Source organism: Myotis nattereri, assembly GCF_964212035.1.
Source record: "Myotis nattereri genome assembly, chromosome: 17".
Lineage (NCBI taxonomy): Eukaryota > Metazoa > Chordata > Mammalia > Chiroptera > Vespertilionidae > Myotis > Myotis nattereri.
Window position 1 is genome coordinate 41,020,323 of NC_138092.1, and position 26,532 is coordinate 41,046,854.

The window sequence follows — 26,532 nt, forward strand, 5'->3', positions numbered from 1 at the left end:
ATTGAAAAAATAAGCATTTATTACATACATACCTTTATTTTACTATTTATGCAATTATTAACACCCCAACATCAGAAAATCTAGACATGATCACTAATAATTATTCATTTATCTGATAATTTGTCAAACAGTTGAATAAAACATAGCTTTGCAATATATTATGATTTTACTGTTAAGAAAAAAAAATTTAAGGTAGGAGGATATTATTGATTTTATTTACCAACTAGAGGTCTGGTGCATGAAATTTGTGCATGGGGGGCGTGTCCCTCAGCCTGGCCTGCACCCTCTCCAATCCCGGACCCCTGTCACAATCTGGGACCACTGGCTCCTAACTGCTCATCTACCTGCCTGTCTGATCACCCCTAACTGTCCTCTCCTGGTGGCCTAATCACCCCTAATGGCCTCTGCCTCAGCCCCCACCACCATGGCTTTGTCCAGAAAGAAGGCAGGTCAACCAGAAGATGTCCAGTTGACCTGGTCTAATTAGCATATTACCCTTTTATTAGTATAGATTTGTTACATTTTGCTATCACTTTTAAATATTTAGATATGTGATATGTGAGGCCTCATTTTATCTTGTCCTCACCCCACTACTCTTAGCAGCAGACCTGGCACAGGTGCTTACATATACTTTTTATGAAGACCATTAACAGTTTAAATCCTAAACTGGAGGAAACTGATAATAAAGACAGAGAGACCTATTCAGAAGATTCATATCACTTCCAAGCATCTTACCTGTAATATTACCTCATTTTTAATCATCACAAGAACACCTGGGACCGTGGTCAGCAAACCGCGGCTCCCGAGCCACATGCGGCTCTTTGGCCCCTTGAGTGTGGCTCTTCCACAAAATACTACGTGTGGGCACGCACGTACAGAAACTTCGTGGCCCATGTGCAGAAGTCAGTATTTTGTGGAAGAGCCAGTATTTTGTGGAAGAGCCACACTCAAGGGGCCAGAGAGCCGCATGTGGCTCGCGAGCTGCGGTTTGCTGAGCCGCAGTTTGCCGACCAGTGATCCTGGGATATATACTATTTTGCTTATTTACTGACAAAAGAACAGAGAGTTAAGCAACTTGCCCAAACTTATGCAGGTGAGAGGTAAAAACTAATGTTTCAAGCGAGAAAGTCTCACACCTGCGAATATTCTTAGCCACTGTGCTGTAATGATGAAAAGATGTAAGTTAGGAGAGAGAAATGACAAACTTAGGACCTCAGTTATGGAAATGAAAGGAAGATAGATGGGCAGTATTGCATCCTGACTAGTAGTTTGCCACAGCATCAGGACCAAAATATTTATTTGGTCATAATGATAATGCTCCCAGACAGACGTAAGTGCAAGTAGAATAGGTGCAACAACAGCACCTCAAAACCTGCAGGCTTCAGACTTTCCTCAAAGTTCCATGGAAACTTTCAGTGAAAGGATGCTACATACCTCAGGTGGGGAAATGTAATTCTAGTTCAAGTATGTAGCTGAAAGAATTAGTCATTTAAGACGTCTTCATCCTGCCCTAGCCAGTTGTTCCGTGGTTAGAGCATCAGCCTGCAAACTGAGGGGTCCCAGGTTCGATTCCCCTCAAGGGCACATACCTCACTTGCAGTCTCTATCCTTGGCCCTGGTTGGAGCACGTGCAGAAGGCAACCAATAAATGTGTTTGTCTCACATCGACATTTCTCTGTCTGTCTCTCCACCTCCCTTCCACTCTCTCTAAAAATCAATGGGAAAGTATCCTCGGGTAAGGATTAACAGGGATAAAAAATAAATCATCTTTCCAAGAGAGGCTACAATCCCTTCTCCAAAGATGGATTTAAATAGTCAAACACCTTTGAAAGAATTCTAGTCTAGTTGTGCATCTAACCAAACTGGTTGACTTAGCTTCTCCACTCTTCCTTTTCTTAAATAGCTGCCTGTGATTTTTACATCTTGCAATAAGGCCCCAGATTGGCTAAATCACATAAACTCTGTGAATGTTAGTGCCATCACTTAGAAAATATACATAAATAGTATAAATCGGAATCATAAAGGGAAATATCAAGCCATGAATATTAAAACTATTGGAAAATTTAAAAGTACTAATGAATAACAGATAACAGTTGCTTCTATTAATAAATAATAATAGCGTTCCTATTTGGAACCCTTATGATATATCCAGGATTTTTACCATTATTTACAGTTACTATCTCATTAAAACCTCATAACAACCTTTAGTCATAAGTTTTATAGTATGTACACTTTACACATGGAGAAAATTGGGCTTCAGTGCCAGACATTAAATCATGGAGGTAGGATTCACATCCAGTATGTATGACCTCAAAGCAATGCTCTTAATATATGCTATTCTCTCAAGGCCAATGAAGAATACGTTAGGTAAGCATCAGTGCTTATAGTGAGCAGAATTATTACAGCCCACTGGTATACTCAGGTTTCAAAATACAGTGCCCTAGCTATCAGGCTTAAATATAAACCATTTAATGCAAAAATAGAAAAATAATTATTGAACCTAGCACAGTCATTACTTCCAATATTATCTTCTAGGCATATCTATCTCAGCCCAAAATAACTAAGGCTTCATGCAGCAGACGTATTTGAGTCATGCGTTGTGTGCTTATAGACCCCAGGTGGCCCAAGACGGTTTTGATTTGTGCTATTGCCATGGCATACTGTATTACTTTTGACTCTCAAACACTTCCTGGTTTGGACCATTGGTTATATGAACACCCTAATTCAGCGTTTCTCACTATACCTAGAGGGGCTAGATCCTACATTGCTCTTGGCGGTGACAGACTCTACTTACATTCATAGAGATAGCACAGTCTCATAGTCAGTGAGATATCCATCTTCTAAACACAATGAAACATTTACAGAATACTTCCTGTATTCTAAAACTCTTCTCATAGGTACTTAAGTTCATTTTAACTCGGGGGAAAAACTGAAACCATAAATAATAAGTAACAGCAATTCATATCCCTATATTTTATGTGAATATGATTTAAATATCATTTTATTTATCATATTAAATGTCAGTGCAGTTAATTTTGAGTACATAATTAATATGGGGTAACCTATGGTAACCTAGCCCTAATGATACTTTTTTTTAAAAGTATATTTTATTGAGTCTCTACAGAGGGGAAAGGAGATAGAGAGTTAGAAACATCGATGAGAGAGAAACATCGATCAGCTGCCTCCTGCCCACTCCCTCCCACTGGGGATGTGCCCGCAACCAAGGTACATGCCCCTGATCGGAATCAAACCTGGGACCCTTCAGTCCGCAGGCCGACGCTCTATCCACTGAGCCAAACCGGTTTCGGCTCTAATGATACATTTTTTAATGTTGTCATTCTAAACTTTTCACACTCAAGAAATTGCTCTTTGTTTGACATTATCTTTCCACTAACTTTGAACTTGCCCTTGGCTCTGCTCTTTGTGTGGCAAATATTGTAATTTCTCCTGCCTAAAGCAATGCAGTGCTGAAGTTTCATTGTGTCACCTTAAATACTATTATCTTTCCTACTTTTGTATCTTTTTAAATATATTTTAAAATATAATATTCATATAAGGATTGTAAAAGTGTAACTCAGGATGATTCACAACAATGAGGCACATAAAGAGTTTGAATTTTGCTTGTTTTTGAAGCCTTCCCAGTTTAAAAAAGTTTACTCAATTTTTCAAGCTGAAAGGATTAAATAGGAAGAATGATTTATGCCAAACATGGAGAAATTTAGATCAAGTACTTTAACAACTTTGTTTTCTCCAAATAGGAAACAAATTAAGAGGAACTGTTTAGAGTAACTTGAAACTGTTGAAATACAGATAAATTCATAAGAAAAAGTTAAACACTATTGACTAATATAATTCACACTTTGATGGATTTTGGAAAACAAAATGCTCTCTTTGATACACAGAGCTTTCCAGTAGAGGGCTCCGCAAGACTGAAGGAAGTGATATTCCACAGACTTGAGGAGGCTCCTCTTGTGAAGCCATTTTATGATTATACACAACATAGTGAAATCATGTTTTGAAACTCCACCCATAGCATTTTTCACACGCCCTTACAGTGGACTGAGACTTTTTAGAAAAGTGTTGATCTAGTACTGATCTCAGTGGATCATTAGTTTGATTTTAACACTCTAAAGTACATGTAAACTCGTTGGTTTTCCCGGACTCTTGTCTGAAGATACAAAGCAATCAACTGTCTGAACTGCAGGGTTCATAGGGACAAAAGAAGCTGTTTCCTTGGAAACACATCACTGAAAGCTCTGGGAACATCTCCTTCCTAGGAATTAATTTGTTTCAGATGGGGGAAGGTGATTGAGAGAGAGAGAGAGAGAGAGAGAGAGAGAGAGAGAGAGAGAGAGAGAGAGAGCAGAAGCTCATAGAGACTTTCCTATCATCACTGTTATTTTTTTTCAAAAAAGTAGGGGGCAGCAGCAAGAGTAAACAGTAATGACATTATCACTATCTAAGGTTGTAACTCTACAGCAATTCCTACCTGTAAGTAGAAAATACAGAGTAGGGACGGGAAGAAATTTCCTCATTGAGCCAAAGTAGTCAAAAATGTGCTATCCTTCCCAGTTTCCCAATTTGCTGGAAATGTTCCAATGCTCTGCTTCATTTAATGCTGGTCATTATGAAGTGCAGATGTTTACCACTTAGGTAGAATTACCTATAAAAGATAACGACCTGTCATTGAATTGAAGAAAGATGGAATTTCTGACTCATTGATTTGAACATTTTTCCCTGTTGTAGTGGAGTATTAATCCTGCTAAATCTACTCTTTTACTTGACTCCTTGCCTTCTTTGTCCCTTCTAGCATGTATTCATTGAGAAGTGTATTGTATTCAGGCCTATCGAAGCTTCCTCAATTCTGGACATGGTAGGATGTGTTCAGTAAGACTCCGTTGAAAGGTTGAGTTTAGAGCTATAGCATTGAATAAAACACAACAGTCTATATATGAAACGTAGGACCTATTTTTTTAGATCACCTTTCTAATGAACCAAGTTAACCAAACAGTGATCACACCACAAATTAACTGTGATATACAAGAAAAATACCCACATATTTACTCATTCAACAGTATTTCTTGATTGTTTACTTGTGCTACATTTTGTTGTAAATGCTTGGATAGTTCACCAAACAGATAACTGTCCCAGACTTTGTTTTGCTTATAAACAGATGGGAAGATTACAACTGGAATTAAACTTGGGGCGCTACCATCACACCTCAAGTGTTTGCATATACTATAAGTGTCAGTAACAAACCTTGACAGTTCTTAACTTGGAGTGCTAAAGACTACTCTGGTTTGGCCTGCTCAGCTCAGCCCTCTATCTCTGGGTACTATTCTTGACTTAGTAAGTTATATGTGTAGAAATGTACTGCTGAATATTCCTGGGTCCTACAGTGGGGCCTTGACTTACGAGTGTCCCGACTAACGAGTTTTTTAAGATACCAGCTATCTCTCAGCAGATTTTTTGCATTGAGTTGACAGAGTAATTTGAGTTAACGAGCTCCTTAAGGAGCTCCTTAACGAGCTCGAGAATTAAACTCGTAAGTCAAGGCCCCACTGTATAGACTGCCGGGTGGGAAAAGGGGAAGAAGAGAGTTGAACCAGGGTTGAGGCCAGATCCCATGAGTGGGATGTGATACCTTCATGGAATTAAGGGGAAAATGAGCTCCAGGCCAAAACCAGCAATGAATGAAGTAAGAAGTGGAATAGAAAGTGATAGACACTAACAACTCAGAGGAGCAGCTATCAAGTGAATAATACCAAAGTGAATTTAAAACAACCCCCAGTCTGCCCTACCTGGTTTGGCTCAGTGGATAGAGCATTGGCCTGCGGACTGAAGGGTCCCAGGTTAGATTCCGGTAAAGGGCACATGCCCAGGTTTCGAGCTCAAACCCCAGTGGAGGGCGTGCAGGAGGCAGCTGATCAATGATTCTCATCATTGATGTCTCTCTCTCTCTCTCTCTCTCTCTCTCTCTCTCTCTCTCTCTCTCTCTCTCTCTCGTCTGTCTCTCTCTCCTTTCCTCTCTGAAATCAATAAAAATATATTTTAAAACACACACACACAAAAAAAACAATCCCCAGTCTCTCTCCCCCACAAATATACTTCATTAAAGCAGTTCTTATATGGTAGTAAGATGTGACATTGTATTTGCTACAGCTAGTTGCATGGCCTTCTTCACAGGTGGCTATATAGTTAAGCATTTCCTTTTATGAAAGTGTCATAATCCTACCAGAAATTTGAAGTACCTGTCAAAATATAAGCTCCCTGTGAGTGACAATTGTATTTATCTTATTTACTGTGATGCCCCAACACCTTGAATGATCCTTTGCATATGGATGAAGGAAATACAGATTTGTTAAGTAAGTAAATAAATAAATAAATAGCTGACATTTAAAAAAAAAATTATTTCCTACAAAGAAGCTCGCTAAACTCTATGTAATTATCTTGCAAAGATACTTCCTTTTAGAAAAAACAGCATGTTTCAAGTAACTTAATTTAATTACTTGGGTTTAATTGTGGGGGTTTTACTTTTTTTGACGGCACAACAAAAATTAACTATATCCCATGTGCAATTTCTCAAAATGTAGAAATTATATGGCGGCTTTCTGAAATGTGTTTTTGAGTGGTCGAGAATTTTATTTTTTACATATTCCCTATGCTGTACTGTATATCCCTATGAATATTCTGTAAAAACAAATTTTTATTTCTTAATCCCTTCACCTTTTTCACCCATCCTCCCAACCGCCCTCCCATCTGACAAACATCAAAATGTTCTCTGTATCTATGAGTATGTTTCTGTTCTGGTTGTTCTTTTTTATTATTATTCAGTTGTTGAGAAATATATACTTATTGCCATTTTATATTTCATCTTTTTTTCTTCTTCTCCTTAAAGAAGATCCTTTAACATTTTATGTAATACTGGTTTTATGGTGATGAACTCTAATCTTTTCTTGTCTGGAAAGCTCTTTATATGTCCTTTGATTCTAAATGATAGCTTTGCTGAGCCGGAAACACTGGGTTTTGATCTCCTATTTGTGTAAGCACTTATCCGCATCACTTTCTTCTACTAATGGCCTATGTTCTCTGACGCTCTTATCTATTTTTATTCAGGTCCTAAATGTGGATTTTTTTCCAAGTTTCTCTCTGAACTCTGACTTTGATCTTCACACATCTTTAAATATAACCCACATGCAAATTGTATTCTAAAATTGGCCACCAGTCCCCTGCTTTATCGACATAATATTTTATTGCTATCTTGCCTTTCATGAAAAAACAACAACACAAGACTTCTCTTTTTCATTCTTAATTATCCTTCCTCTTGAATTCATATTGTAGTTCTAATATTGCTTCACTACTTTCCCAATATTCTATAATTAAATCCTTACAAGAATCTCTTCTCTTTCCCATGACTCCCACTAAAATTAGTGGGTAAAATAAAAAAATAAAAAAATACGGTCAATCCTCCCATTCCCTTAATCCAGCATTCTCAACCTGTGGGTCGCGACCCCTTTTGGGGGTCGAACGACCCTTTCACAGGGGTCGCCTAAGACCATCAGAAAACACATATATAATTACATTACGATTCATAACAGTAGCAAAATTACAGTTATGATGTAGCAACAAAAATAATTTTATGGTTGGGGGTCCCCACAACCTGAGGAAGTGTATTAAAGGGTCACGGCATTAGGAACGTTGAGAACCACTGCATCTCTCACATTTTATTCCATTATCCTTACTCATTACTTTTGTTCCTGTCCTATTACATAGTCTTCCAACAGTAGATTTTGTCTTTCCTTTTTAATTCATCTTACACATTACTCTCAGTGCAACTTCCTAGAGTATTATTCTGTGCCCTCATGTATCTAATTCGATTAAATACACTCTAAATTGACTTGCCAGACTATGTTGAGACATGCTGCAAAACCTTCATGAACATACTCCAGAAAACTCAAGTAACTGCTTTTTTCAAACACACTATGGCATTTCCTAGCTCTGTGCATCTCTTATGCTATTCCTTCCACTAGGAATGCACATTCATCTCCCTTCTTCCGCTTAAATTTATTTACCTGGAGTTTTGTCCTTTTTCCTGGCTCTTGTTATAGTAGTCACTTATGGTTGTGTGACAAATTACTCTAAAATTTAGCAGCTTAAGACAACATTTATTTTCTCACAATTTCTTTGCACCAGGAGTCTGGGTATAATTGAACTGGATGCCTCTGTCTCCATGTCTGAACTTCAATCAGAGAGTCAACCACCCCTGTGGGTATCTCAAGGCCCAGCCAGGGAGAGATTTCACTTCCGAACCCACTTGCGTGGTTGTTGGCAGGGCTTAGTCCCCTGCGGACTGTTGACAGAGGGTCTGAGGTTCTCACTGGCTTTCGATGGGAGGCTGCCCTCAGCTTTCTGCCACTGCACAGGGCAGCTCCCAGCACGGCTGGCGGCTTGCGTCATCCGAGCAAGTGAGAGAGCAAGAGAGACCAGTCGATGGAGGCCAGTATCATTTTACAGCAATCTCAGAAGTGACATCCAGTCACCTTTGTGTTCTATCCGGAGTAGAGAGTCACTTCAGGGAGAAGATGCCATAAGCATGCGAATATTAGTAGACATGGATCACTTAGATGTTGTCTATCAACCATATTCCTCATTGCCATTCCTTTCTTATTTCTCTCAGGAAATACAAACTCTTGTTGGTTTCTGAATTGTTATACTAGTTCATTGGCTTCCTTTTTGTGCCACTAATCACTTTTCTTATTAGAGTACTTTTGTATATACTAGCTGTGGGCTATGCATTAATTCTCAGTTTTACAATATTTTACACGTGGTATTTTTGGCTAAATATTGCTGAATGGTTTCTATCTCTGTCATAATCTCTCTTAATAAGAGAGAAGTTTCTTAGTACCTTTCTTTCTATTCAGACTTTCACCTCAAACATCATGGATACTCTAACCTGAAAAACCAACATAAACTTCCAAATACTCAGCAGAAGAAAACTTGTAAAATGACCCACCTTTTATTTTCCCTTTCTGGACTCAAGGTATGCCATTGTGGTTTTTAACAGTATAATTTTTAAAACAAAATTATACTACAACAACATATTCTTGAGATTAAGAAACAGTTCTAATGGCATATCATCTGTATTTGCATTACTTTCCACAGAAAGCACTTAGAAAATGTTGATTAGCCCATAGTTTTGAGGGAAGTACACTACAGGGTCTTCTGCCCTATAGATGAAAGATTTCTACACTGAAAAATTAATCTAAAACGTATACTAAAGAAGATTGGTTTATAAGCTAACACCCATTCTTCCTAATTAAAACCTAGATCCAGGCAATAACTTCATAAAATATAATGTAACACTTTTTATTAAAAATAACCCAGCCAGGATGGCTCAGTGGTTGAGCATCAGTCTATGAACCAGGAGATCACGGTTTGATTCCCAGTCAGGGCACATGTCCTAGTTGCACTCCATCCCCAGTGGGGGTTGTGCAGGAGGCAGCCAATAAATGATTCTCATCATTGATGTTTCTATTTCTCTCTTCCTCTCCTTTCCTCTCTGAAATCAATAAAAATATATTTTAAAAAATAATAATCTAGCAATAGGCTGATATTAGCATCCTTAGTTCACAAAATGTTGGGAAAGGGAGTAATAATTATTTTTTACACATTGTACTAGTCAAGCAACACTCCACATTATTTATTTTTATAAATTCCACTGTAAAAATTTTTATGCATTTTTAAATACTTACCTTAGCTTATACTCCCTTACCAGAAATGCTTTATTGTTTCAAGAGCATCCAATGCTGGCCAATTACAAATGATTGTCTATTATTCGTAGACAGTGCCAAATGACAGTGATTATGTTCTTCTTTGAACATAGCTGGATTTTTTCTTTATTTATTCCATTTTAAAATGATAAAAAATAACTGAATAGCGATGCATCAAAATTATGAATATATCATACTTTTTCTGCAATTTTTATTGTTAGCATGAATGAATAGCACCATTGTGCTTGACTTCACTCATTGATAATTTTTTGGTGGGACAGTGTTGACTTGCAAGCCAATGCGATTGTTCATGATGCTGCAGAAATGTTCAAACTTTGTCCCCCACCTGATAACAGAACTGCCATAACTGAAACTTACCATCTGCTGTTGTTTAAACAAAATAATGATTCAAACGCCCCACAAAACATATGCAAACTTCGGAACGCATTATTTTTTTTTACTACAAACATAAGAGCTATAAATTTTGATTCAAAAGAAAAAGAAAACCACAAAGTTCTTGAATTTCTTCTGAGATTAAGTTAAAATCCAGATCTTCCTGAATTCAACTCTTTTTAATATTTTGCATCAGCTCTTCAGTTGATCTGGTTTTCCAAAAGATATAAGTTCCGCTTTCATAATTCATTCCCAGTTTGGCCTGGAATAAGATAGCTTACCTCCACATTCCTGGCAAGAAACATTTCTTTGCTGGAAAAAAAAAAAAAAAAAGTTCACCTCTTAACTGAATGTTTGGCTAGAGATCAGGAAAAAATAAGATCCGATTTCTTTTACACTTGACTTCCTTTTTCATCTGACCCTTATACAGAATTGTCTTTATTCTTCACTCTGTCAGCTGGAATATAATAAATTATGCCAGTTCCTGTTGATCTAGCACCCTTAGGAATTCTTAAATATATTCCACAAATAATGTACCTTTCAGTTCATTGAAATTGAGCAGCTTGAGAATTCATTCATCTCAAACAAAGGATGTAAAATGTGTCTTCTCCACTTCCTAAGAGGCCCAATGTACCAACTGCCTTTAAACTGGTGTTTGATTTTCCAAGCTTCTAACTAGTGCCAACATTCCTTCTTTATAATGTTGCTGACTCCTCAATTTTAGCCTCTTCTCTTTTTGCCTCTGGGCCTGCAAATTTTTCTCATCCAAATTTTAAACTGCGGTTGCTTTATTTACACAAGTTAATAATCTCCTACCAACTCACCTCCCCTCTACCTCCCCTCCAAACAGCCTAGTCAAGAGGAGAAAATATGGAGGAAGGATATCGAAAGCTGTGGGTTCTCCAGCACACTGGTGTGAAAAAAAATGGTGGTAATTGAGCCAGTGTTTGCTATACCAGTGTACTCTTTATGCAAAATAAAAACATGACATTATTTCAATCCCATGACAAAACAAGACCAATATACCCAGAAGAACAGTGTTTAATAAAATCTCCAATTGTTGAAAATATATAAATGTGTTTGACAAAATAGAATACAAGAGCTTATGTTATATAGGAGATCCATTATTGCTTAGCTTAGATCTATATCTGTATCTCTATCTCTGTATCTATAACTATATCTATATATCTATATCTATATATAATTATATCTTTCTCTGTATCTATATTTACATGTATTTGTATATGTATACCCATATCTATATCTGTATATAACTATATCTTTCTCTGTATCTATACTTACATGTATATGTATATGTATATGTATATGTATGCCCATATCTATATCTATATCTGTATCTATCTATATCTATATCTATATCTATATCTATATCTATCTATATATCTATAACTAATCTACATCTATATATTTATGGTATATCTACAAATCTATCTGTAGAGAGAGAAAACCACCATTTGGTCACTAATCTATGGTGTCTAACACAATGCCTTGAACATTGCAAACTCTCAGACCCCTTGTTTAGTTGGTTGGCAGTGAGTTTTTATTTGAGTCCAAAAAAATAAAACAAAGGAATGTCTTAAAGATTCAATAGGAACAAAGGCCTATGAAGTGTTTTCAGTTGAAAGTTAAGAAAAAGAAGGAAAATAAAGAATGTGTCACTCAGGGCCTCATCAAGAAAGCAGTGATCACAGCAGCTATTTAAACGGAGAGAATTGAACATAGGAAATTGGTTACATTAGTACTGGAGGACTAAAGACGAAACACAAACAAAACTGAAATAACAGAGAGTGATTTCCAGGGCAGCCTTCCTCTGTAGGGCCAATGGGACCCAAGGGGACAGTTAGCCATTAGCCTCTGGGAGCTTGGAGCAGGGTTCCCGCAGGGCTGAGACCCACATCTTCCAAGGACAGCAGCTGTCCCGTCCAGGCCATGCTGGTCCCTCAGGAACTCTGGAGAGGAAATGATGGAGCTGCACCTACACTTCTGAGGAGCTGGGCACCACGTGGCTGTGCTAGTATCTCTGATCTGGCTAGTTAGGATATAAAACCAACAAACAGAAAGGAAATTGTAACTTATTACCACTGGAACCAACTGCTGCTGCCCGGAGGCATGGAGGGTCATTCCCGAGGTGACACTGGAAGGGACAGCAGTGGAAAGGAAGTGGGTTTCCCTGGGTCCCCCTCCAGTCTCCCATCTCTCCTCATTGTCCCGACCTAAAAGGAGACAGCTGGCAGGTAAAAATACAGTTTGCTGCGTTCCAGCTCCCAAATCGCAAACCAGAATATAGAAGGCAGTGAGAGACAATAGGGAGCAGGGGGAACAGACAGGCTAAATGACTGTAGCACTGTCCCGGGTGTGCCGTGATCAGCGCTGTGGTGGGGGCTGGGGACGGGCACTTAGGAAGCCCAAGAAGTCAGGAAACTCTCTGCCCTGTGTCGAGCTTTCACAGCTGGTTCAGACTTCTTTCTCCGCATCACAGACACCATTCTCCTTGCCTGAGGCCTGCGATGAGCCCTCATTGGCCATGGACTGAAGTTCAGCCAGGTTGGCCTTGTGCTCGTGTCCCTTCGTGGCCTGCCTCCTTCCTTCCTCTCCTTCTCTTCCTCACAAGGGCCCTGGCTCCAGTTCCCTGAAACGACTTACCAGTTACCTGGCATGACATGTGGACACACTGCACATGGTGTCCGCTCTTTCCAGGGCACCCCTATTCATCGTTCAGGACAGAATCTGATTGTTCCCTCCAGGTGAGCCCCTGTCTGTGCAGCCAGCACCTCCAATAAACCATCTGCCCAACACTTTCTACTTTTCTGACCTCCTGTCCTGCTTCCTCTTCCGGGTTCACTCTGTGTCTGCCACATGTGCTTCTCTCTTCTTGTCTAGAGCTTGGCATTGGATTCTGCCTTCCTTGAAGAGCCCTTTCCCCAGATTACCATGCAGCTCACCCCTCACTTCCTTTGAACCTTTGCTCAAATAAATGGCACCTTCTCAAACAGGCTTTTCTTAACCAGCGTTAAGAACATCGTAGACTGCAAACCCATTTGCTTTCCCTCTCTGCCGCTTTATTTCCCTACACAGACCTTATCACTTCCTAATATACTATAGCACTTATGACATCTGCTTCCTGAAGGAAGATTTTTGGTCTCTTCTCTTCGCTGTGTGTCCACAGCACCTGGACAGAGTCAGTCACATGCTAGATCTCAGAAAACATTGTTGAATGAATGAATGAATTAGGCTTGAATAAGGCATTGCCAAGCACTGGGGTGCTGAAAAAAATGATACTAATAGCTGCCAAAGAAAGGCAATGAAGCATAGAAGCAATAACCAGAGTCTGGTGCGTTTGGTGGTCACTGGTGAGCAGTAGGAGGTAGTTTTAACAGGATACAGAAACCGTATTTACAAAGCTTGAGGAGCGTGGGTGTTAAGGAAATGAATTTAACCTCTTTTTTGTCAAAGATATTTTTTCCTGAATGTACAGAAAAACACGGAAAGAGAAAGTAAGTACTTTTTTAGGAAGAAAATTTGAGGCTACCTTTGGTGTAATACCAAATAAGAATTTGATAGTTTTGGGAGCAGATTCTTGAAGAAAAAGGAGGCAATTGATTATGATCATAAGTAGTATAGTTAAGATTTAAAAAATAAATAATCATTCTTCTCTGGGACTGGAGGAAAAGCAGAAAAGTGAAGGTAAAATGTTTGTTTCAGAGGAAAGAGGAAGTTGCAGAATGTCTGTGAATGAATGAGGAAGTTGTGGAGCCAGGTTATACCATCTGGTCAGAGGTGAAGGGCCAGATACTCCACAACACAGCACGAGGACCCCAGAGAGAGAATCACCTGGGCCCAGAAGACCTGTCCTGCTCCTGCTTCATGGGACCCTGCTGGGGCCATTCACCTGGTGCCTTCCCACAGCAGCATTGCCCCGGGCAAGTGCAGAGTTAGAGCAAGGAGGTTTGTATTGGTCAGCCGGCACTGTTTCGGAATTGAGGTGTGGCAGTGCTCTGAGGGCATCTGGTAGAAGCAAGGCCAGCGGGCTTAGTATTCCCCACTGTCTCCTCAGTTCACCTTGTGAGGCAACCTAGTGATTCTGTAAAATTCAAGGGACAATGCTGAGACTCCAGCCTGTCAAAATCACTAGGCTTTTGTTTGTTTGTTATTATTTATTTATGAGAGAGAGAGAGAGAGAGAGAGAGAGACTTTTCATTCCACTTATTTAAGCATTCATTATTTGATTCTTATATATACACTAACCTGGGATCGAACTCACAACCTTGACACATGGCTACAATGCTCTGACCAACTGAGCTACCCAGACAAAACCAAAATCACTTGTTTTTGAGAGTAAGAAATTCATTAATTAAAGTATACAACTTCTGTGATTATATGCTGAGGGGTTGTTTTCCAAGAGTTTAAATTATTTACAAACAGTATGGAAGTCCTTGAGTTTCTGAGGTCTGTGTGGATGCAAACATGTGAGCAGATTAACATAACGTTGGTGTGCCACAAAATGAACAGAGGACTTAGTTTGCATCCATATAAATCTCTGGGATCTTTTTCAGGTGTCCTTTCATTTGCTTTTGTATTCAATTAATACAAAAGACTATGAAGTAGCTCATTGCCACAAGAAAAGTTTTTGTAAATATTGAGAGTATAAATGGCTGCAACAAGAATAATATATATATAAGAGTATTGAATTTATTGTGTGTTTTTAAGTAAAACCTGTAATGTACTGGGAATGACCATAATTACTTAAATAAAGGTGACCAGGCTCTTTCAAGTTCTGATGCTCTTCTATTTGAACAAAGACCCCCTCACCAGAAAGCTTGCTTCATGAGGGCAGATATTCTATTCTGCCCATAATGGGAGCTCAATATATATTTGAATGAATGAATAGAATAGAATAGAATAGAATAGAATAGAATAGAATAGAATAGCTCTTATGTTATACCCAACATTTTGATTTCCAAGCAGCATAATTTCTGTTATATTCCAAAATATTCTATTAGAATCAAAAGTAACTCAATATCTGAAGACCGTTGAAACAAAAAGTCTGTGGAAATTTATTATTTTTATTTTTAAATGTTCTATTACCCTGAACGTCCATCCACAGGGAAATGTTTTCCTAGGCTCTGGCTACATGACCACAGGAGAATTGAACCACCGCTGAAAAACTAATTGAACAATCCAGCCAGCCTGTTGTGCTGAAGGCTGTTTAACACATCACGAATGTCAGGACTGGTTCCCCACTGCTAAGGCAGGCACAGAGATGAGTCACCAGTCACTGTGCCAAGGCAGTTTTCAGATTCTTCATAGTTTTAGTACTCAGACCAGGGTATTTGATATTCATGAGCATCTCACATTATTCATCAAAAATATGAGAGCAACAGAAGTTGCACTCATACTTGAGAGATCTAGCCCTGGTCGGGTGGATCAGGTGGTTGGAGCATCCACCCATACACTGAAAGGTTGTAAGTTCAAATCCCGGTTGGGGTACATACAGGAGACAACCAGTTGATGTTTCTCTTTCACATTGATGTTTCTCTCTCCCTCTCTCGTCCTTCCTTTCTCTCTCAAATCAATAAAAACATATCTTTCAGTGATAATTTGAGAGAGAGAGAGAGAGAGAGAGAGAGAGAGAGAGAGAGAGAGAGAGATCCAAAATCCTTGAGCAACTACAGGAAGAACAAAAGTAGAGTGGCTCAGAGGTCAATGGAGGTGGCCTTTCTGGGGTATTTTCTGACTTTTTGTTCAAATTCAACAGCGTTCGGTACATCCTAACACCTTCAATGAAATTTGTTGTCTTCTAGGAAAATTAGTTAAAATCTAAATGTAATGGATTTTTAGTTTGACCATAAAGCAAGAGAATCACAAAGTGGATCCAACTGCCATGTCTTAGTATAATCTACGTAAAGCCAGGCTGGTTGGTTCTTGCCTGGGAGTTGGCCTCAGAATCGTGTTTTATTTTAAAAGAACTAAGAATCCAGCAATAGCAACAGATTAATTTAAAATAAATGTTTTAGTAGTCCTATATGGGATCCTAGAACAGAGAAGGGCATTAGCAAGAAACTAACAAAAATCTGAATTTTTCTCCTTCTTTTCTTATTGGTTACATTTGACAGCCTTGTTATACATGAGAGGAGCTACCTAGGGGTGTGACTATGGGGAAGTAAGGGTCATTGGAGGGCATTGTGAAAGTTGGCTATTATGTGATTTTTTTAAAAGTATATTCTGCAATTATTGGAAATGGTGTTATAGATATGCATCAGCTCAAGCTGTTAATTTGTATTACTCAAATCTTTTCTTATTTAAAAATTTAAAAATAATATATAGCATATACACAGTAAAACATGCAAATCCTGAAATTGTATAAATGCACACACCTATGTAAATGCCACCCATATCAAGAAATGGGACATTACTGGCACCAACAAATCTCTGCCAGGCCCCCTCTGAGTAACTACCTCCCCAAGGGAACCATTATTTTGATTTTATAAATTGTTTGTATGTTTGTTTTTTAGAAAGAGAGGAAGCGGGGGGGGGGGGGAGGGAAAGAGTGAAAAACATCAATCAGTTGCCTACTGCATTCACCCCAACCGGGGATTAAGCCCGCAGCCTGAGTATGTGCCCTGACTGAAATCGGACCTGCAGCCTTTCTGTGTAGGGCACACAGCTCAGCCAATTAAGCCACACCTGTGAGACCTATTCTGCCTTTTAACGCTATAGTTTGCCTTGCCTTTTTAAAATTACATAAATGAAACCACACAGTATGCACTCTTTTGTGCAGTTTTAGGAGTTTAATCATGTTGTTGCATGTGTCAGTGGCCGATTTGCCTTCACTGCTGTGTCGAACTGGACTGTATAATTGCATGAAAACGTTTATATTTTAATTGTTAAGGTCTATTTGGGTTATTCCTAGTTTGCAGCTATGACAAAGAATCCAACTATAAAAATTTTATACATGCATTTGGTATACAGATGCTTGCGGTCTGATAACCCTATGTCAAACTTGAGTGAAATTGCTGGGTCAGAGGCATAAATACGTTTAATTTAAAAGATATTTTCAAATATTCTTCACAAGTGGTCTGTTAAATTCCTTCCATAGTTACTCCACATCCTCACCAGTCCTTTATAGAGAGTTTCATATGTTTTCAAATTTTAGTTCTTCTGATGTATGCATAATAGAATTTCAATTAATAGAGAATGATAGTAATAGAAACTTATTAATAAATCAGTAATAATTGGTGCAGATAAGAATCATTAACAGGTGCTAAAATTAGTGGGCAAAAATTGGATGAGAACACAGATATTTCATATTCTCAAAGTAGTCTCTCTTAGTTACTTAATAATTACAAAGGGAAAATAGTAATTTGACAGTGGTAAAAACCTCTTAAAAACTATTTTAAAAACTCCAGTTTAACCAAATGCCCAATTTAAAGTCCCCAGCAATGGTTGATATAGACATCATATACCTACAGACCATGCATTTAGTAGCATTCAAAATCCCTTCTGGGGTATTCTTGCAAAAAATGCATAACTTACATTATGAAGAAACACCATAAACCTAGGTTGAGGAACATTCTACACAGTAAGTGACCAGTAATCTTCAAAAGTGTTTAAGGCATGAAAGACAAGGGAATTACAGAGCTTCCCGGGATGGAGGAGGCTGACATGTCAGCTGAACACAGTGTGTTTTCCCGGATCCGGAAAGCAGCCCCTGGGGCCATTCCACTAACTCAGCTTCAAGTTCCATTTGGAAGCATTTGAGTGAAGTTTCTTCATTGGTTACTAATGATACTTATTTAATTTCCTGACTATGATTTTTTTACTCTGGTTATGTAAAAGGTTAAAAATGTATGGGAGCTTTATAAATATATTTAATATATTATTACTTAAGAATTTAAAATAAAAAAAAATATGCAGAATAGTGGCATCTTCTTAAATGAGCATTAAAAAATTATGGTCTCTTTTCCCTGTGAAGTATCTATCACTCTGCATTTAAAAAGGATATAGCCTGGCCGGTGTGTCTCAGTGCTTGAGCTTAAGCCCATGAACCAAGAGGTTCGATTCCTGGTCAGGGCACATGCCTGCGTTGTGGGTTTGATCCCCAGTGTGAGGTGTGGCAGGACGCAGCCGATCAATGATTCTCTCTCATCATTGATGATTCTCTCTCTCCTCCCGTCATCTCTGAAATCAGTAAGAATATATTTTTTTAAAAAATAATTAATGAAATGAAAATAAGATAGACCAGCTGGTGTGCTCAGTGGTTGAACATGGACCTATGGACAAGGAGGTGATAGCTTGATTCCAGGTCAGGGCACATGCCCAGGTTGCAGGCTCGATCCCCAGTATGGGGCGTGTGGGAGGCAGTAGATGGATGTTTCTCTAGTCCTGGATTGTTTCTATCTCTTTCTCCCTCTCCCTTCCTCTCTCTAAAATACATAGGCAATATATTATTAAGGTCTACTAAATATACATATATTTAAAAGGATATAGAAGACCCATTTATACAGATATTAAAATATGTTGCTGAAATTCTGTTCAAATTTTTAAAAAATAGTTGCAGAGTAATGTGTATTATTCTGTGTATATACCAAACAAATTATATATTGTTTTATATGCAAAAGTTCTGGAATGATTCAAACAAAACAATTCACTACTTCTGTCTTAATTAGAGTTGTGAGGAAAGTGAAAGGAATGTTTCATACTTTATTACATATACTTCTATGTTCTTTAACTTGATAACAAGAATGAATTTCTTCTATTCTTTTTTATTTATTTATTTTTTTTTTAAAATTTTTTTTTTTATATATTTTATTGATTTTTTACAGAGAGGAAGGGAGAGAGATAGAGAGTCAGAAACATCGATGAGAGAGAAACATCGACCAGCCGCCTCCTGCACATCCCCCACCGAGGATGTGCCCGCAACCCAGGTACATGCCCTTGACCGGAATCGAACCTGGGACCTTTCAGTCCGCAGGCCGACGCTCTATCCACTGAGCCAAACCGGTTTCGGCTCTATTCTTTTTTAAAAAACACACAAAGAGAAGGAAAATCACCATTTACTCCCATTTGTTTATAGGATTAAGATACATTTTAAAATATAGTGTGTATTGTATCTATCTTATCCTTCAAATGTTAACCTTATTTTCCACCATTTTTTTTTACTTTAGCATTTATCTTTGTGAATAACATATTCACTTGTTTTAAAATAATTTTATTTTCTTTCACATTATATTTTAAAATTAGGAATAGAAAGCTGTACCATAAGGGAAACATCTGGGAATACTGGGATTCCTAGTCACTGGGGATTCAGATAATTTCTTTATTACTGAATGGCAGCTTGTAAGGGTGGCATTCTTTTTAAATGCATTCATTCAGATGGTCTGTTATTCTTAACCCAATAATCATTCTTCCAGATGACTCAGCAGAGCCAGAGGCAGGCTCCTGAGCCCAGCAGGGTTGCTTTGGAGGTTTTTACTCTGAGGGTTTCTGCTCTGAAGTTTCATTCTCTGTATCCTCCTGCCTGTGCCCAGTCCCTCCTGTCTGTGCCCAGTCCCTGCTGTCTGTGCCCAGTCCCTCCTGTCTGTGCCCAGTCCCTCCTGTCTGTGCCCAGTCCCTCCTATCTGTGCCCAGTCCCTGCTGTGTGTGCCCCAGTCCTTTCTGTCTGTGCCCAGTCCCTCCTGTCTGTGCCCAGTCCTTCCTGTCTGTGCCCCGTCCCTCCTGTCTGTGCCCAGTCCCTCCTGTCTGTGCCCCAGTCCCTCCTGTCTGTGCCCAGTCCCTCCTGTCTGTGCCCCAGTCCCTGCTGTGTGTGCCCCAATACTTCCTGTGTGTGACCCAGTCCCTGCTGTGTGTGCTCCAGTCCTTCCGGTCTGTGCCCCAGTCCTTCCTGTCTGTGCCCAGTCCTTGCTGTCTGTGCCCAGTCCTTCCGGTCTGTGCCCCAGTCCCTCCTGTCTGTGCCCAGTCCCTGCTGTCTGTGCCCCAGTCCTTCCTGTCTGTGCCACAGTCCCTCCTGTCTGTGCCCCAGTCCTTCCTGTCTGTGCCCAGTCCCTCCTGTCTGTGCCCAGTCCCTCCTGTCTGTGCCAAGTCCCTGCTTTGTGTGCCCCAGTCCTTTCTGTTTGTGCCCAGTCCTTCCTGTGTGTGCCCAGTCCCTGCTGTGTGTGCCCCAGTCCCTCCTGTCTGTGCCCAGTCCCTGCTGTGTGTGCCCCAGTCCCTGCTGTGTGTGCCCCAGTCCCTGCTGTCTGTGCCCAGTCCCTCCTGTCTGTGCCCCAGTCCCTGCTGTCTGTGCCCAGTCCCTCCTGTCTGTGCCCCAGTCCCTGCTGTGTGTGCCCCAGTCCCTCCTGTCTGTGCCCCAGTCCTTCCTGTCTGTGCCCAGTCCCTCCTGTCTGTGCCCCAGTCCCTGCTGTGTGTGCCCCAGTCCCTCCTGTCTGTGCCCCAGTCCTTCCTGTCTGTGCCCAGTCCCTCCTGTCTGTGCCCCAGTACCTCCTATCTGTGCCCAGTCCCTGTTGTCTGTGCCCCAGTCCTTCCTGTGTGTGCCCAGTCCCTCCTGTCTGTGCCCAGTCCCTGCTGTGTGTGCCCCAGTCCCTGCTGTCTGTGCCCCAGTCCCTGCTGTCTGTGCCCAGTCCCTCCTGTCTGTGCCCAGTCCCTGCTGTCTGTGCCCAGTCCCTCCTGTCTGTGCCCCAGTTCCTGCTGTGTGTGCCCCAGTCCCTGCTGTGTGTGCCCCAGTCCCTCCTGTCTGTGCCCCAGTCCCTGCTGTGTGTGCCCCAGTCCCTCTTGTCTGTGTCCCAGTTCCCAGTTGGCCCTGTGACCTCACTCCTTGATCAGACCTAAAAAGAGTTATTGGCTTTTCAGTGTTTTTTTTTTTCAACTTTTTAAAAAATATATATTTTTATAGATTTCAGAGAGAAAGGGAGAGGGAGAGAGAGATGGAAATATCAATGATGAGAGAGAATCATCGATAAACTGCCTCCTGCACACACACACCCCACCCCCACTGGGGATCGAGACAGAAACCTGGGCATGTGCCCTTGACCAGAATCAAACCCGGGACCCCTCAGTCCACAGGCTGATGCTCTAGCCACTGAGCCAAACCAGCTAGGGCTCAGCTTTTTACTTGTTGTTAGGACAGTGATCATTTCCTGGCCCCTTCATGCCAGACAGGAGACGGACAATCCTCCGGATTATGCTGTTAACTTCACTTTATCTGTCTCTACTCCTATTCCTGCCACACCTACCAGGTGCAGTTGTAATGTTCTCTGCTCTGATACACAGTGATATCAAAGGTGAGAAAACAAGACAATTCCCTCTTGAAGGGAAAAGGGAGCGTTCGGGCAGGTGAAGGAATACTTGCGAGACCAAGGTCCTGGGTTGATGAAGCGTTGAAAGGGGATGCGGGGAAGAAGATTTTGAAGTTTCCGGGCAAAGAGAATGGAACTGATGAAACAGAAATACAAAGGAAAAATGAATTCCACATAACATTCTCCCAGGGATGACAAGGTGAAACACCCCATTATTCTTAGGCAGCGACTATGTATGGATAGGGAGGAAAGGAACCAGAATTCGATTTCCTCAAAGTTACAGTGGCCCGTTAGTGTAAGAAGATCCTGACGTGCAGACGCACCAGAATTCCACTGTGAGTAGTTTGCCGCCCACAGAACTTATGCCAAAAAGCTTCATTCACCATTAGATCTGTACCTCAGAACCACTGCTGTTTTTTTCAGACGTGAAGTTGGTTTTTGCAGGGTGGTTTTTTAACAAAAATGACTGTCAGAGTATTTTTAAGAAAGCCATTAGGGCATCACACATGCAGAGCTGTGCTTTTAGTGGGGACCTTGATTTTACAGTACCATTTCTTCTGAACATGAAAGGACTTTTATACTAAGCAGCATTTCATCTTGATTATTTTGGACATTACATAAATATACATTTACACACAGGAAAGTAAGGAATGGCCTTTTATTTCAAAATTATCATGGCAGAAAATGAAATAGATACATGAATAATAAGAAAATGACATTCTAGTACTACAGGAGTAGCTGAAACCAAGGCACTTAGACAGTAGACTTGCTTTTGCAGTAGATGATGAAATTGTGTAGGCGCACAATGCAATAAATTAAATAGCATATCAACTAAGTACTGTTAAATCCCATTTAAATATACTATTCCTGATCGCTGGAGGAAAGTTCGGAGTGTACACCAAGGAAATCAAGTTGTTTTGAACTTAGTTATATGGTCCTTAACTAAATTATGGATTGCTAATGCATTTGCTTTTGTACAAAATTTTTCTCTATCCAAAAAGAAGATGCTAATATAAACCCCCCATATAAAATAAGATTACCCAAATTTGCTCTTAAGACAATGAAAAATGTAGTCATTCCCCAGGCCAGAAATGTGATCTTGGTAGTACTCCTAATAAAGGTGGCACTGTTTTAGGATGAAAGCACATTCGATTTTGTAAAGAGAAGCAGAATTAAGTAATCATACAACATTGGGGATACTCATTTAGCTTTGCCAGGTTTCATTTTGCCAAATGAAAAATGAGAGAATTGCACATCTAACGCTGAGCTTTCTGGTTTTGATATTAAGTACCATGCAGAGGGAGCTTACTGTATGCTAAGCAACGTATAAACCTTTTCAATTCTGTTACAATAGCCCACAAGGGTTATCACTATCTCTTACAGGTGAGAATCCAGAAATCCAGAAAGGTCAAGTAATGTCCTCACAGCCAGACAGGTAGTCAATTCTAGAACCAGGTTTGTGTCTGCCTCTCGGTGTCAGAAACCTATTTATTCCCCTTCTATCACAATACTTAGCTTTCACAACTACCACCTCCTGCCCAGCCTTGAGCCAACACTTTGTAAAATGAAGAAGAAAAAATGCATTCATTCTTGGCTCTTCTGTGGGAACAATGAACCATTCCCACAAAACGCAGAAGAAGGGAATCACCCCTGAAGGGCCAGCAGTTGATGTAGCCACGGACAAAGGCTTAGGCTTTGCCTAGTCTCTCAGAGGAGGTAGCAATGCTGCTGTGAAGATGCAAGAATTGTCCGTCAGCAGTTGACTGCCCATGCCACCGGCACGCTGAGCTCAGTGCCCAGAGTGGGATCTGCCACAGCTATTTTCAGAAGCTGCCCCATGTCCACAGACACTCATCCTCTCCTCATCATTCTGGTGGAAGCAAAGGGAACAGAGCTTGCAGACCGAGCCCCCATGGGAACCGAGGAGATGACACGGAACCCCCCACCAGGAAGCCAGGAGCGAAAGGCACCGAGCACAGGCACCTTCCTCACCCCTTAGTTGGAACTGTCGCTGACAAGTTATGAACCCATGACCTTGGGTCTCTCTTGAGTGTTGTATCTCATTTAAAATTAGTGAAAATATCTTTACATCGAATGCTCACAGAACAAATTTTAATTGAGCAATTCCTTTGACTCATACCTATTTTCTCAGAGACATGCTGGGCCTCCCCGAGATCAACCAGTTTTTGCTTTTGGGGTGCTGCACACGTTCCCATCGAAGTCACCTGTCATCCAGTTGCCCAGTCCCTGTCCCACTTCGAGACAAGAAAGAAACGCAATACCACCTAGATCAGATCTGGCCTTTAGAGGGCCTCCAAAGAAGCCAACTCCCACAGCCCAGAAGAGGCCAGGGTGACAACTCCCCATGGTTGAACTTCGACCAATGGGAAAGCAGGCGTTCCTGGAGTCCTGCAGGTAGCATCTCCGCTGGCTCTTCCTCCCATGGATTACTTGGAGGCCATATGTCTGTGGAGCCCACCCATTAATGCCCGCCTGCCAAGCAGCCCGTCATAAAACAGTGGCCAGTACGGCAATGTGTCACTTCTCATGACTTCACATCTGTCCCTGCATGACTGCTCCTGGCACTCACTCACTCTTACTCTTCTGATTTTGTGCCCTGTCACCCTGGCAGCATCAGTCCTGCATCCTTGCTTCAGATGTGGTCACCGGGGAACCTGTCTGCGACACTAGGGTTGACTGAACTGTAGGCCCGTGCGAGCCCGCTAACTGCAGAAAACAGCAGAGCCCAGCCAGTGTGACCCAGGGGTTGAACGTTGACCTATGAACCAGGAGGTCTGGGTTCCATTCCTGGCCGGGGCACATGCCTGGGTTTCAGGCTCGATCCCCAGAGTGGGGTGCACAGGAGGAAGCCAATGGATGATTCTTTCTCATCACTGATGTTTCTCTCTCTCATTCCCTCTCCTTTCCTCTCTGAAATATATATATATGACAGAAAGCAACCTGGCTTCTCTCAGTTGGAAGCAAGAATGTGAAGGAGCAAATGAAACTGGCCTCCATAGATAATTGAAGTCTGCTGGACACAAGGCCTCATTTAATTGTGTTGCTCTCGTTGTAAAGAGAAGGAAAGCAAACCTTGGAGAGGTCTGGTGACTTGCCCAAGCCACAGCTTTTATAGAAGAGTGCTGGAATTCAGAACTAGTTTGGGTTTTTTTACCCTAAACTGTAGACTGTCTTCAATTAATGCACGGAGGAGCTGAGGGAAGACACATCTCTAATTAAAATGTCAGTGCAGTAATTCACAGGAGCTATATTAGGAGCTCTTCCTAAGAACAACGGGAGCGACAGTTCGCCTGAATTGGAAAGTGTGGCGATCTTGTCACTGGTTTCCTTCTGAGTCGCATCCAATGAAACAATTCCAGTGAAGATCCAGTTTTGAAAAGAGTGCACATGCTTTAAAAAAATGTAACCGGTGCATGAAAAATAATCGCTTCAATAAAAAAGAAGGAAAAATCCAGAGGCCCATTGTGCTGTCGGTGTACTGTTGGCAGATATTTTAAAATCCGAACTCCAGAACTGAATGTTCGAGCTACTTCAGGGCAGTGCCCCGGGGCAGTGGGTCTGGGCCTGGACACTGCGAGGAGCAGAGTTGAAATTGTCAGCACAGTTGAAGGCATTTACGGGAAAGCCAAGATTGAGGGTGAAGGGAAATGAGATGGAGGAAATGAAACGGCTGGATTATTCAAATGTGCTGCCGACAGATCCTCAGCTCTGGAAGAATGCACTGCGCATTCCAGGTAAATGGATTAGGCTAACTGATTCCAGGTGTTCGGAAGGATAATTGATTCATTCAGCAAACAGGCTTTTTTTAAGTACCTACTATGTGGAAAGCAATGCCATGGAAAAGAAGTGTGAACAGCCTTCATTCCATCCTGGAATTCTCCCCAACTCCAAATCATGTCTTTATTTTATTTCCATATATTTACAAAATCAGATTTTTCGTCAGTATCATCATTGGTTATGAATTTGGGAGCTTACTATGCAGTCTTTCTAGTTAAAATCTATACTTCAGATGTCTCCTCCTACCCCTCCAATATCTTGAACTAGTATTTTTTTGTGGAAGATTCCACATGTTTAAATTATTTGATGTCATTGTTTTCTACAGATCATTTTTCAGGCTTTACCTATATTATAAATATTCAGAGAACATTTTATTTGAATAAATTGTTTCCTGGAATAGCCGATCCCACAATCTGGAGAAAATAAAACTGTAGAGCAGCATTCTTTGTCCTCAGTTTTTTTTTTTGTCACTACAGGAAAATAATTAATACAACTGAAATAGAATAAGTTTAAAATGAAAACAATGAAATATGTTTTGTTATTATGACAAGCTTGCTGCTTGAGCACATTATCCCTAAAAGGAAATTCTTCCAACAGAAGGTATTTATCTTTCAGAACTTCGTGGTATTTCTGTGTGTTGGAAGGGAACACAGTGTAGTAACTTCATAATTGTAATCTATATAAGTACAGATTCTGACAAAGATTCTTGGCTTGACCAAACTTTAGTCAGGCCCCCGAGCCCTCTCCTAGGCGCATGTGTGCACTTCTTGTAAAATTCAGCTCGAACAAGACCCCTGCTGAGTCAGTTTAGAAGGAGCCCCCACCCTAAATATGTAATCATCCTCAATATTGATTGGCTCCCCCCCCCCCCAGGTGATACCTGATCACCTTGGCCTGTGTTCTGGGTAAGGCAGCATCCCCTTTACCGCCAATGTTTCCGCTTCATAATTTTCCACCCACTGACCTCTCTGCTCCATTGGCTATAAATTCTCATTTGCATGTGAAGTGTCAGGGTTGAGCCCACTCTCACTCTCCCACTGCAAAAGGCCATTGTCGTGGTCCCTGAACCTATCACAGTCGCATCCCTCTTCTAAAGGAAGGCTTCCTGACAGTGCTTTTGTGCCGTGCCAGCAAAGCCAAGGGTGAACCTGAGGAGGGGCGGTGAAGGATTGAAGAAAAGACAAACAAGAGAATACAGCTGGGGCTTGGTAGATCTCCTGTGCCTGGATGAGGACACAGAAGACCCAGCCTGCAAGCCAATG